Raw genomic sequence first — 12,057 nt, 5'->3', positions numbered from 1 at the left:
TGAATTCATGAGTAGCTGGGACTACAGATGTGTGCCACCACACCTGGCTAACTTTTGTATTTTTTGGAGAGATGAGGTTTCGCCAAGTTACCCAGGCTGGTCTTGAACTCCTAAACTCAAGCGATCTGCCCACCTCAGTCTCCCAAAGTGCTGGGGTTTCAAGAGTGAACTGCCGTGCCCAGCCTGGAAATACTGTTAATCTTGAACACGTCTGTCCTGGATGCTAATTATAAATAATCCTCAGTCCTATTTTTCTGTAGGGATTACAAAGCAACAGGTTTTTGTTTTTAAAACACATTTAAAAAATTTAATTTGTGTTACTTTAGATTCGTGAGCCTCCATGTTAATGTGTTTATATTTGAGGCAGAAATGTTGTATATAGTATTTTGTGAATTTATTTAATCATGGAACCCTTTGTTCTTGCTAAACTAGCCACGGAAAATACTTGGAGAAATACTGATTAACTCAGTACAAAGACTGAACTCCCGGAAAACATGTTCATAGACTGAGATCCCTTTGTAAATAGCATATTATTTTTTCCCCAGTGTAAGTAGACTCCACGTATATTTTTTTCTTGTAAAAATAAAATATGTTGGTGGTGGGAATGTAAAATGGTGCAGCGCCTGTGGAAAACAATATAATGACTCCTCAAAAAAATTAAAGAGAATTACCATATGATATAGCAATTCCACTTTGGGGCATATGTCCAAAAGAAGTAAAATCAGGGACTCAAATATTTGCACATGCATGTTCATAGCAGCAGGGACTCAAACCAATATTTGCACAGCCATGTCTGCAATGTTATTCACAATAGCCAAAAGGTGGAAGCAACACAAGTGTCCATGGAAAGGTGAAGGAGTAAACAAAACCTGGTCTACACATACAATGGAATCTCCTTCAGCCTTAAAAAGAAAGGAGATGGGCCGGGCGCGGTGGCTCAAGCCTGTAATCCTAGCACTTTGGGAGGCCGAGACGGGCGGATCACGAGGTCAGGAGATCGAGACCATCCTGGCTAACACAGTGAAACCCCGTCTCTACTAAAAATACAAGAAAATTAGCCGGGCGAGGTAGCGGGCGCCTGTAGTCCCAGCTACTCGGGAGGCTGAGGCAGGAGAATGGCGTGAACCCGTGGGGGCGGAGCTTGCAGTGAGCCGAGATCGTGCCACTGCACTCCAGCCTGGGGCACAGAGCAAGACTCCGTCTCAAAAAAAAAAAAAAGAAAGGAGATACCGACACATGCTACAACATGGAGGAACCCTGAAGACATTATATTATGTGAAATAAGTCAGTCACAAAAGGTCAAATATTGTGTGATTCCTCTTAGACAAAGTTCCTAGAGTAGTCACATTCATTGAGACAGAAAGTAGAATACTTGTTGTTGGAAGAAGGGGAGAGGGGAATGGGAATTTATAATTTCTTGAGTACAGAGTTTCAGTTTGGGAAGATGAAGAAGTCCTGGAGAGATGGTGATGATATTGCACAACAATAAAGTATTTAATGCTGCAGAACCGTATACATAAGAATGGTTGAAGTGGTAAATTTTATGGTATGTGTATTTTACCATAATAAAAAAAAAACTGAATAAAAAAATGAATTGGAATGTAGGGACAGACCAGTATTCTTATTTCTGTGCCAGGTGTTTTAAGGACATCCTTTACTTTATCCTCACACCACTTGTTATGAAGTAAGTGCTATTATCTTCACTTTACAAGTAAGAACATTGATACTTGGTGGGCTCAAGTCCACACAGGCATGAAATGGTGCAGCCAGAATTTGAACTGAGTTCTTTTGTCTTCAAACACTTGAGTTTGTCCCTACATCATGTGAGGGAAACTATAACGTATTACTTCATGACAACGGGCTGGACTTGATAATTAATTCAAGTTGAAATGTGCTTTGCCTGGAAATCATTAAGAAGAGAATAGGTAACCAGGGAAAGCCAAAATGAGACATTTCCTTGGCCTGCAGAGGTGAAGATTTCACAACAGCAGGCTCTGTGCTTCTCTTGTTGCACCGGGAGTGGCACTGTGATTGGGATAGGATGGAGACCTGAGCTGCTCATGCCTCAGTTCCTTTTATGTTGTTGTTCACCAGCTCCTTGCCTTTGGGGGCTCCAATTTTCCTCTGCAAAACTGCTTTTCCTGTTTGCCATGAATTAACCTCCTTCTCCTCCTGGCACTACTCAAGTCCCTGCAAGGCCACACAATTGCACTGTGTTATGGCTATCTATTGACTTGCTTGTTTCCTCACTAAAATGTGAACTCTAGGACAGAGACTAGTCTACAGTAGAGACTCAATGAAGAAAAAACATTCATCAATATTTATTATTTTCAACAGTTCATTATTGATAAAGTTTTGGCTGCTTTATGGCACAATGATTTAAAAAACCCTGACATTTGCAAAACATTTTTTATCCTAGAGAGCAATGCTAAGCCCATATCATCCTCCCCAAAACCATCTTGTGGTAGGTTAGATGGGGATCCAAGGTCCAGAGAAGTCCCACAACTTGTCTATGGTTAGAAAGCTAGTGTCAGTCCAGAGATCTGAAGCTAGGTCTTTAGTTTTATGGAATCTTCCTACAGAATCATCTGTTTAACAAGCTAAAAAGCTCCCATCACGAGAACAGGCCATTCCATCTACATTTGCCAAAATTCTAAAAAAAAGAGTAAACACCATACCTTGCTCTTAGATGGTGGGCTGCTGCAGGATTCTAAATCCACAAGAGACTGAGGATCTTTCATGAGAGCTCAGTGAAAAACTTGCTTTGGTACCAGACAGAATAACAGATCCAAGTTCTCAAAGATTTCCAAATAGTTGTGCTAAAAATAATTTTCTCGTTTAGTCCCAAAGAGCCAAAGGCCCTGGAAGTCATTCATCGAGTGAGGCTCAACTCGGGGACCAGTTAAAATTACAGTTTTGTTTGGGATAAACTTTAAGTGCCTGCTTTCCTTCAGTGGTAAGTTTAGAGCTTCTCCATCTCTGTGTGTTGTGGCCTCTTTTTCAGATTTGTTTACTTAATTTTTTCCCTCTTCGTTTGTTTTCCACTGAGTGAATGTTTCAGGAAAAAAAATTACTCACTGACTGGAAATTAGTTGTTAACTTAGAGAAAAAAGCCATTTTGTATTTGAGAGTTTTGGAGGTAGAGCCTTTTAGATTCTGGACCTAGGATGGTGTCTTGTGGAATAATGAGCACTGTCCCTATTCTTGGTAAATATGGCAGGAAAACAGCCCCTCATTCTATGTGCTGTGAAAAGAAAGAGGGTTATGAGAATTGTACTGATTTTTTCTTTGTTCTTTGCTGAATGGATAAATGATTGGGTATTTTTAGAAAACTAATATGTCTTTGTGCCTCTAAAGAACTGATCATAACATCTCAAAAGGCAGAATGATTCTCCAAAGCATATGACTAGTCGTCTATGGTGCAATCAATTTCTTTGTTTCCCTCTGCTGTGTATTTCTTATATTTCCTTGGCAACAGCAATATATAATTTATGATGTCATTTATGGAAATTAGACAGCTGAAAAAAATCTTGTTTTTATCTTTATTTTCCTCTCATTCTTCTCAAGCAATGAGAACTCTTATTGAAAGGAATGTTTCCAGAGTTAGTGAAGTGGACGTTGACCACACACTTGACCAAGGAGACTGCTGGGCTCCCGATTCTGATCAACTTAATTTTGCCTTTGGGATCCACTCTCCACACTGGAGGAAATGGTCCTTTGAATTTGTTGGCTGTCCAAAATCTTAATGCCATCATAGTATGGTCAAAACAATATCTTGAGCATAGAAGCTAGTCATAACTTACTGCTGAATTAGAGTCAAATTTTAATCAGATAAAGTCTCTGGGTCTGTTTTCTCATTTTCAAAATAAAATGGTTGTCCTTGATCATTTCCAGGGTTTCTCATAGTTCTTAATATTCTCGAACCAAATGATGATGTCCAATGTCACCCATTTACAAGCTTAATTTCAGATGATACAGCCTTTTAATATGTTCATTTATTTGTTTATAAGCGATAACTTCTTAAGTGGGCTTTTTCCATTATCTCTTCTTTGGAGTAGCCCAGTCTCTGCCAGGGGGCTCAGAAGTGGGTGAATTTGTAGACCAATAAAAGAATAGATGCATTCTTATTTTTCTGCCTTACAGTGTTCATACAATTTGTGGATATTCATATTTTCTTTTCTGTGTCATTCATAACTTCTCTAACTTCTCTTTAATGTTGCTTACCACACAAAACAAGATTTTCTTTTTCTTTTTTCTATTATTATACTTTAAGTTCTAGGGTACATGTGCACAATGTGCAGCTTTGTTACATATGTATACATGTGCCATGTTGGTGTGCTGCACCCATTAACTCATCGTTTATATTAGGTATATCTCCTAATGCTATCCCTTCCCCCTCCTCCCACCCTACAACAGGCCCTGGTGTGTGATGTCCCCTTCCTGTGTCCAAGTGTTCTCATTGTTCAATTCCCACCTATGAGTGAGAACATGCAGTGTTTGGTTTTTTTGTCCTTGCGATAGTTTGCTGAGAATGGTGGTTTCCAGCTTCATCCATGTCCCTACAAAGGACGCAAACTCATCCTTTTTGATGGCTGCATAGTATTCCATGGTGTATATGTGCCACATTTTCTTAATCCAGTCTATCATTGATGGACATTTGGGTTGGTTCCAAGTCTTTGCTATTGTAAATAGTGCTGCAATAAACATATGTGTGCATGTGTCTTTATAGCAGCATGATTTATAATCCTTTGGGTATATACCCAGTAATGGGATGGCTGGGTCAAATGGTATTTCTAGTTCTAGATCCTTGAGGAATCACCACACTGTCTTCCACAATGGTTGAACTAGTTTACAGTCCCACCAACAGTGTAAAAGTGTTCATATTTCTCCACATCCTCTCCAGCACCTGTTGTTTCCTGACTTTTTAATGATCGCCATTTTAACTGGTGTGAGATGGTATCTCATTGTGGTTTTGATTTGCATTTCTCTGATGGCCAGTGATGATGAGCATTTTTTCATGTGTCTGTTGGCTGCATAAACGTCTTCTTTTGAGAAGTGTCTGTTCATATCCTTTGTCCACTTTTAGATGGGGTTGTTTGTTTTTTCCTTGTAAATTTGTTAGAGTTCTTTGTAGATTCTGCATATTAGCCCTTTGTCAGATGAGTAGATTGCAAAAATTTTCTCCCATTCTGTAGGTTGCCTTTTCACTCTGATGGTAGTTTCTTTTGCTGTGCAGAAGCTCTTTAGTTTAATTAGATCCCATTTGTCAATTTTGGATTTTGTTGCCATTGCTTTTGGTGTTTTAGACATGAAGTCCTTGCCCATGCCTATGTCCTGGATGGTACTGCCTAGGTTTTCTTCTAGGATTTTTATGGTTTTAGGTCTAACATTTAAGTCTTTAATCCATCTTGAATTAATTTTTGTATAAGGTGTAAGGAAGGGATCCAGTTTCAGCTTTCTACATATGGCTAGCCGGTTTTCCCAGCACCAACAAAATAAAGTTTTTTGTATCATTAAAGTATTACAGTATTTTCTCTGTTCTTCAACACAAGTTGGATTTTTTCTTTTTCTTTTTTATTATTTTTCATCTCAGATAATTTATTGTAATCTATGTCTTTCTGAACTCATTCTTTTTCCCAGAGAGAATGAACCTTCGAAAATGTCTCTGAGAGTTTTCAGAACCTCAGATGTTGATAAAGCTTGTCAGTGTCTATTTCACTCAGTTATTTTCACACTTATTTTAGAAGCAGTGGTGAAGTGATGGGTAGAAAAATATGCTGAAGGAAGTATTTACTCAGAATAAAAGTCAGATTCCATTTTTACCTGCCACTCACCCCAGTGATGGGGTCTTATTTTATCTTTCCTAGGCAGATAATCTTCCTTTCTCAACTTGTGTGCCTTTTTATCCCTATATCATTTATTTACTTTTCAACTGAATTCGGTCCATTCCATTCCAATCCCATCAATGTTCCCAGAGCAACTAACAGTTTGCCACTAACCTAGCTCTCAAAAAGAAGGTTCAGATTTGTAGCTTTTGTTAATTTTCTTTGAGTGAATACCCCCGACATGGTCAATTTCAAGCTAACAATCTGACCTTCACTGAATGCAGAGTTGGGAAGTTATAGAATGTAGAATTGTAGAATTGGCCTTTGCTGGCGGGTGTAAACTAGCTCTGTACACCACTACACACATACATACACACACACTCACACACCATTTTTCTAGGTAGTAGAATTATTTTAAAAAGAAGTTTCTAGCTGATGTGTAATGAACATGTACAATGTGCTAAGACATGACAAGCATCACTTTCTTTAATCCTCATCATAACCTCTTGAGGTGATGATAATCGCATTATCCTCCTTCTATAGCTGAGTAATTTAGACAGTCTGATCCACAATTGACACACCTAACTACTTAACATATTTACTTCCTAGGTTGTTGCTAACTTTAAAAGACCACATTTTTTGCATCCAAACAACTTGCAGTTGCATACCCCTTGTTTCTTCCTTCTCCTCTCCATGGGTGCCCTGGGTTTTGTTAAGAATCGAATCTTCTCTTTCTAACCTCAGTGCCTTGCTTATATCATTTGCAGTAGCTGCAAGCCATTACCAACCATGTCTCCCCTATGCCTCTTTCTCCATCTGTTCACATTTATCTTCTGTATGCATCACTTTCTACAGAAAGTCTCCCTGATATTCTCAACCAGGTACAACCCTGTCTTCTCCTGAACCCTTCTAGCACATAATTTGGATCTCTCATGCACTTTAGCTCACTGGTTCTTAACTAGATCTACTGAATGAGCACATCAGCAGATTAAGTTAGGCATTGATATTTTTTAAAAGCTCTATGGGTGATTCCGATGGGCAGCCAGGCTCTAGGAATCTTTGCCTTCTCTACTGTTGCTCAAATGATGCCTTATCTGCTTGTCCTTACAAACCAGGGAGTTGTAGTGATACAAATATGTTCTTCTTTGTGTCTCATCCTGTTCTTTTATTTATTACTTCATCACATATTTATTTAGCTGCTACTATATGTCAGATGCTGAATGCTTGGTCTGAGTGTTCAGTAAAGAGCAAACAAAGAGTCCTTGTAGAGACAAAATCTAGTGGGGAAGAGAGGTATTTATGAAATAATCACAGAACTATGCTTAACAGGATATGAATTGGGAATTCCCATCCACTTGGAATTTCAGCTGAAAACACAAAGCAGAGAATGATAGGCAACCAGTGCTCATACATGGACTTAGAACTTGTTAAAATCCAGCTGGATCTGGCAGTCACCATCAGCCATTTTCAGTCCACATAAGAGAAAACTAGAAACTCAGAAAGGATTAGTGTTTGAAGACAGGCATCAAGATAGAGTTGTGGAGAAGGGAAAGCAGTGCAGGGGCAGCTGTCAGAGAGGCAAGAATATATGCCCTCCCTAAGAGAGAGATGGTACTGAGGAAGGCAGCTGAGTTGGGCCATCTTGATGGGACTTCCTGGGCCAATGAGTCCTCCTAGTTGGGGGAGGCCACTGAGAAGTCACTGGGTGTATCACTGCGTACAGAAGCTGAGGCTGGCATGGAAGCACTGCAAGCTATCAACCAAGGAACACCTTCACCCCGAAACAGCCAGCATTTGGCTACCTGGAGTGCACAGCAGCAGACATTGGAGCCAGTAGAGGATCATACAAATAGCACTTATTAAATACAAATAATTCAGTCGCTTTTTTCCTGATTCTTCTACTCTCTGACCTGACTCAAGAGGAGCTGAAAGTGAAAGGAGGTGGCAGGAGATGGGGGAAGAGTGAAAGGGTATAGCATATCCTGAACTACAGTCATGGAGATGGACAAGTATTGGATATAAAATAGAAAATTTGATTTAGATTTGTCTTTTTAATATCTGAAAATGAGTCACAATTGACTAATAAAATTGTTGATGTAACTGGAAGTTACCAGAAAGCCAAGAAATTTGCCTGAGATGTCATGAAAGGGCAAGGAAGAAAGATCCAACAGAATTTGGCAAGAACAAATGATGGAAGAAAAATGAGATTATTTGTTATTCATATCATATGAAGGACAGTTAATACTATTTGATAAATTCAATAAGTTTTGGAGAATGCTCTGAAGGAAAAAATAACGGATATTGTGGAGTGTTTAGCTGGACAACCCAGTTGAATCTTGCCTAAAGAGAGAATTTGCCTAAAGGAATGACATCTGACCTAAAAGGGGGAAAAACAGTAGGCATGAACCTGGCAGAAGCGCAGAAAAATACATCCAGGCTGAGAGAATGCCATATACAAAGGCCCTGAGGTGGAAGAGGATGATGCTGAGTGGAGGCCAGTGGGAAAGAGCAACGGCAGGCATGAGCCTGCAGGGAGGATGTGCCTGGGCCAGGCGGGGCTCTGTTGGCTACGGGAGGTTCTGATCCTTATCCAGGGGTCAGTAGGTTCCCCAGAAGGGCTGTGAGTGGGATTTCATGAACGAGGCTGTTGACCAGGTAGAGGTGGTACCTGCTGCCGCTTTCCTGGCTTTTCAAGCTGACTTCAACCAGCTGAAATGACTCAGTTTGGTTTCTAAACTGAATCTGCTGTCATTGCAGGAAAAGAGGTGGGTTCTTATGAGAAAAGGAGTTTGCATATTTAAAAAAGGCAATTCACTGACTCATGGAATGAACAAATGTCATTGACCCCTGTGTGTGCCAGGCACTGTGCTGGGCCCTGAACATACAGCTTTGAAAGCAGAAGACAGGATCTCAACTCACAGTTCTTACATTGCACTGGGAATTTCACACTGTTAGAGAAGAAGGGATCTCAGAGGTTTTATCTGCTTGAGTTCCCATTTCACAGATAAAAAGCCAGATTCAGTAAGAAGTGAATTGCCCAAATAACCTATTTATGCTAAACCAGAACTGGAACTCAGGTCCCTGCAGGATGGCCAAAAGAGTCTTTGCTCTACAACCTTCACTGATACCTGGTTCCTAACTTCACATGTAGAAGACAATCCAGTGTTTTAATCTACATAAATATCCATGATTGTCGATAAATGTGAATGAACAATATAGCATTATCCTGGATCATAATACTTTACCTTGCCCAAAATATCACTTCTCGTATTTTAAAACATAAAAAACTTAAAAACTTATAGAAAGTTGGCCAGATGTGGTGGCTCATGACTATAATCCCAGCATTTTGGGGGGCTATGGTGGGAAGATCGCTTGAGACCAGCCTGGGCAATATGGCAAAACCCCACCTCTCAAAAAAAAAAAAAAAAAAAAAAAAAAGCCAGCCATTGCTGGAGTGCATATATAGGCCCATCTACTCAGAAGGCTGAGGTGGGAGGATGGCTTGAGCCCAGGATGTTGAAGCTGCAGTGAGCCATGTTTGCACCACTGCACTCCAGCCTAGGTGACAAAGCATGACCTTTTCTAAAAAAAAAAAAATTATCAAAAGTTTTAAACATATTAAAAAAATAGAGATCAAGTAGATAATGAATTTCCATGTACCCACCGAGCTATTTGGAAATTTAGCATTGAATAGACAGGAAATAATATTAGATGAAATAATATTCGGTTAGGGTAGATATTAGATGAGAATGCATTTTCCCTGATCCTTTGGTCTTCAGGAGGAAGGATTTTTCCAAGTACGCTCTTTTCCTCCCTCACCTCTTGATTTATTCTGCCCCGGGGAAGGTAGGATGAATTATCGGATAGGCAAATATGAAAAGAACAACTAGGCATGTTCAGGTCAATGAACTGGAGATAAAAAAATCTGTCAAATCCCAAGGAATCTGGATTAAGAAGCTCCTTTGCTGTCATATCTGAGCAATATCCTTTTTTTTTTTTAAAGCAGGTTTATTAGAGTATAATTATTAAAATATAAAATTTACCCTTTTGGTAAATTTTTGATTTTGGTAAAATTTGGTAAATATGATGATTTTTGGCCAATGTATGCAATTGTGTAGCCACCACTAAAAAAGAGATACAGAGCATTTCCATTCCCTCCAAAGTGTTCCCTTTTGTCCCTTTGTTGTCAATCTCCTCCACCCCAGCTGCCTGAAACCTCTGATCATATATCTGTCCTGTAATTTTGCCTTTTCCAGAGTGTCATATAAATAGAATCTTACAATATGTGGGTTTTTGAGGCTCTCTTCTTTCACTTAACATAATGTTTTTGAGAGTCATTTGTGTTGCATGTTTCTTTCATTGCTGAGTAGTATTCCATTGTATTGCTGTACCACAAATTTTAAATATCTATATTATATATTTATTAACCATCTACTATGTGCTACCTACAGTGAGTCCTGACCACTTAGTGAAGTAGGTATTGTTATCTCCTTATTACAGATGTGGGAACTGAAGTTTCTAAATGAGAGATCTGGCCCAAGGTCACACAGCTACTGAGTGATAGATTTGGCATTCAAACCCAGATTTGTCTGACCTTCAAACCAAGCTCTTGGTTTAAGATGAGGAGAGTGATAGTACTTGGCTCCTTGGATTGTTGTAAAGATTAATTGAAATAATCCACAGAAAATGAGTTCCTGTTGCCTAGCACTTCGTGGGTGCTGCATAAATATGAAGTGGGTGAATAGTGCTGACATAGCTGCCACTGCTCTTACCACTGAGCTTTGGCTACTGTTCTTTGACAAGTGCCATTGACTGTCCTGAGTTCTCTACACGCCCCTTGTTTGCACCTGAAAACCATCCGAAGGTCAGAGGCCTGGAAGCAAAGCCTCCACTCAATGATGCAAACCATTCCAGCCACAGAATTTTGAGAGTGTCTTTGTGACATTATGTAGGCATAAAAATAGTGGTGATCATAACAATACTGTGCTAATACCTTACATTTATTATTTAGTAGATAAAGCTCTTCAACTCTCTTTTTCTTTCAGGCATCTCAGGTCTATTTGAACATTTTGGTGTTTCTAAACGTTTATCTGGATAATGGGGGGTCCATGTTCTCTGCTTTGTTTATTGCTAAAAACATGTGAGGCATTCTGTGGGGAGGGTGCCTGAGGACGTGAGCCAAGTTCAGGGTCAAGAGCTACATTAGACCCAACAAAGGCAAAGATTTAGCGGCAGGTGGTGCCTCTTGCATACACATTCACTTCCAGCCAAAACGATGTCCTCAGCAGACTCCATCACATTGGAGAGAGAGCTGGGAAATCCAACAATGACTCATAGTGTGCTGGGGAGGAAAACTGAGCACTGAGGTTTGGGAAAAAAAAGACAAAGCAATGGAATGTTACCCTAGAGTCTAAACTAGCAGGAATCTTCATGTCTTCCCCCTTCCCACTGACATTTCTTTGTGGATTAAGACTGCTGGCTTTGAAGGACAAAGTCATCATTGTCCAGCCATGTGACCTTGAATAAATTGCCTTGGGCAAAAGACTCTGAGGATTACCCCTCTGAAACCTTAGTGTTCTCTTCTATAAATTGAAATTTTAAAAATGTCCAAAGTAAGGTTGTTATAAAGTTTGATGAAGTAATGAACCTTGTTGACTGACACATTTGTGCTACTCAAAAAATGTTGATTTCTGTTGGTGCAGGGAGGAGCATATTTAAGTTACAGGCATTCCTTTTTCTTTTGATAGTGTTTACAGTTTACGTTCTTGTTGGGACTAGGAAATGCATGTCTTTGGAGGCACTTTAGATCTGTGTTTTCAGGATAATCTCATCTATGTGATCAGAAACACTGTCCTTAGGGATAGAACTTCTAAGCAATTTCTTGAAAACTGAAGGATGACTGAAAGGTGTCTGAGAAAATAAGTGCCAGAATGGAATAAGTAGTTTCTTCAGGGAGAGCTAATGGTTCAGTAAAAGCCTGGCATTGAGAGAGAACAAGGCACCTTGGAGAGGGTGAGAAAGCTGGGGAGGCTGAAGAAGAGTGAGGAGGAAGAAGGGCGGGGGGTGGAGCCCGTTGCGGAGGCTGTGGATGTTGAGGCTAAGCTTTCTTGGGGGACTTAGACTTTATCTTCAGGGCATTAAGAAGCCAGTGAAGAGTTTGCGAGTGATGAGAACCATATATAATTCCTATTAATAGATAGATTTCTTGGACTGCTATCTGGAGAAAGGATGG

The 12,057-nt window shown here is 39.8% G+C and overlaps 1 protein-coding gene and 1 long non-coding RNA gene across 4 annotated transcripts in view; one reads left to right on the top strand and one right to left on the bottom strand.

Annotated features, from left to right (window-relative positions):
• C1QTNF7 (C1q and TNF related 7) overlaps nucleotides 1–12,057 on the bottom strand; it is a 107,842-nt gene that overhangs the window by 14,497 nt on the left and 81,288 nt on the right. Inside the window, exon 1 of one of the 3 annotated variants that reach the window (XM_001099442.5) lies at nucleotides 2,679–3,248. The exons of the other annotated variants lie outside the window; for them this stretch is intronic. The gene's annotated coding sequence lies outside the window, so the exon portion shown is untranslated. Of the gene's footprint in view, nucleotides 1–2,678; nucleotides 3,249–12,057 lie in introns of those variants that run through there. 3 annotated transcript variants of the gene reach the window in all.
• Nucleotides 2,840–12,057, top strand: part of LOC144341127 (uncharacterized) — a 191,010-nt gene continuing 181,792 nt past the window's right edge. Inside the window, exon 1 of the long non-coding RNA XR_013417780.1 lies at nucleotides 2,840–2,956. This is a non-coding gene — a long non-coding RNA (uncharacterized LOC144341127). The remainder of the gene's footprint in view (nucleotides 2,957–12,057) is intronic.

The sequence above is a fragment of the Macaca mulatta genome, chromosome 5 (genome assembly GCF_049350105.2).
Source record: "Macaca mulatta isolate MMU2019108-1 chromosome 5, T2T-MMU8v2.0, whole genome shotgun sequence".
NCBI lineage: Eukaryota > Metazoa > Chordata > Mammalia > Primates > Cercopithecidae > Macaca > Macaca mulatta.
This window is presented reverse-complemented; position numbering and strand designations above follow the sequence as displayed.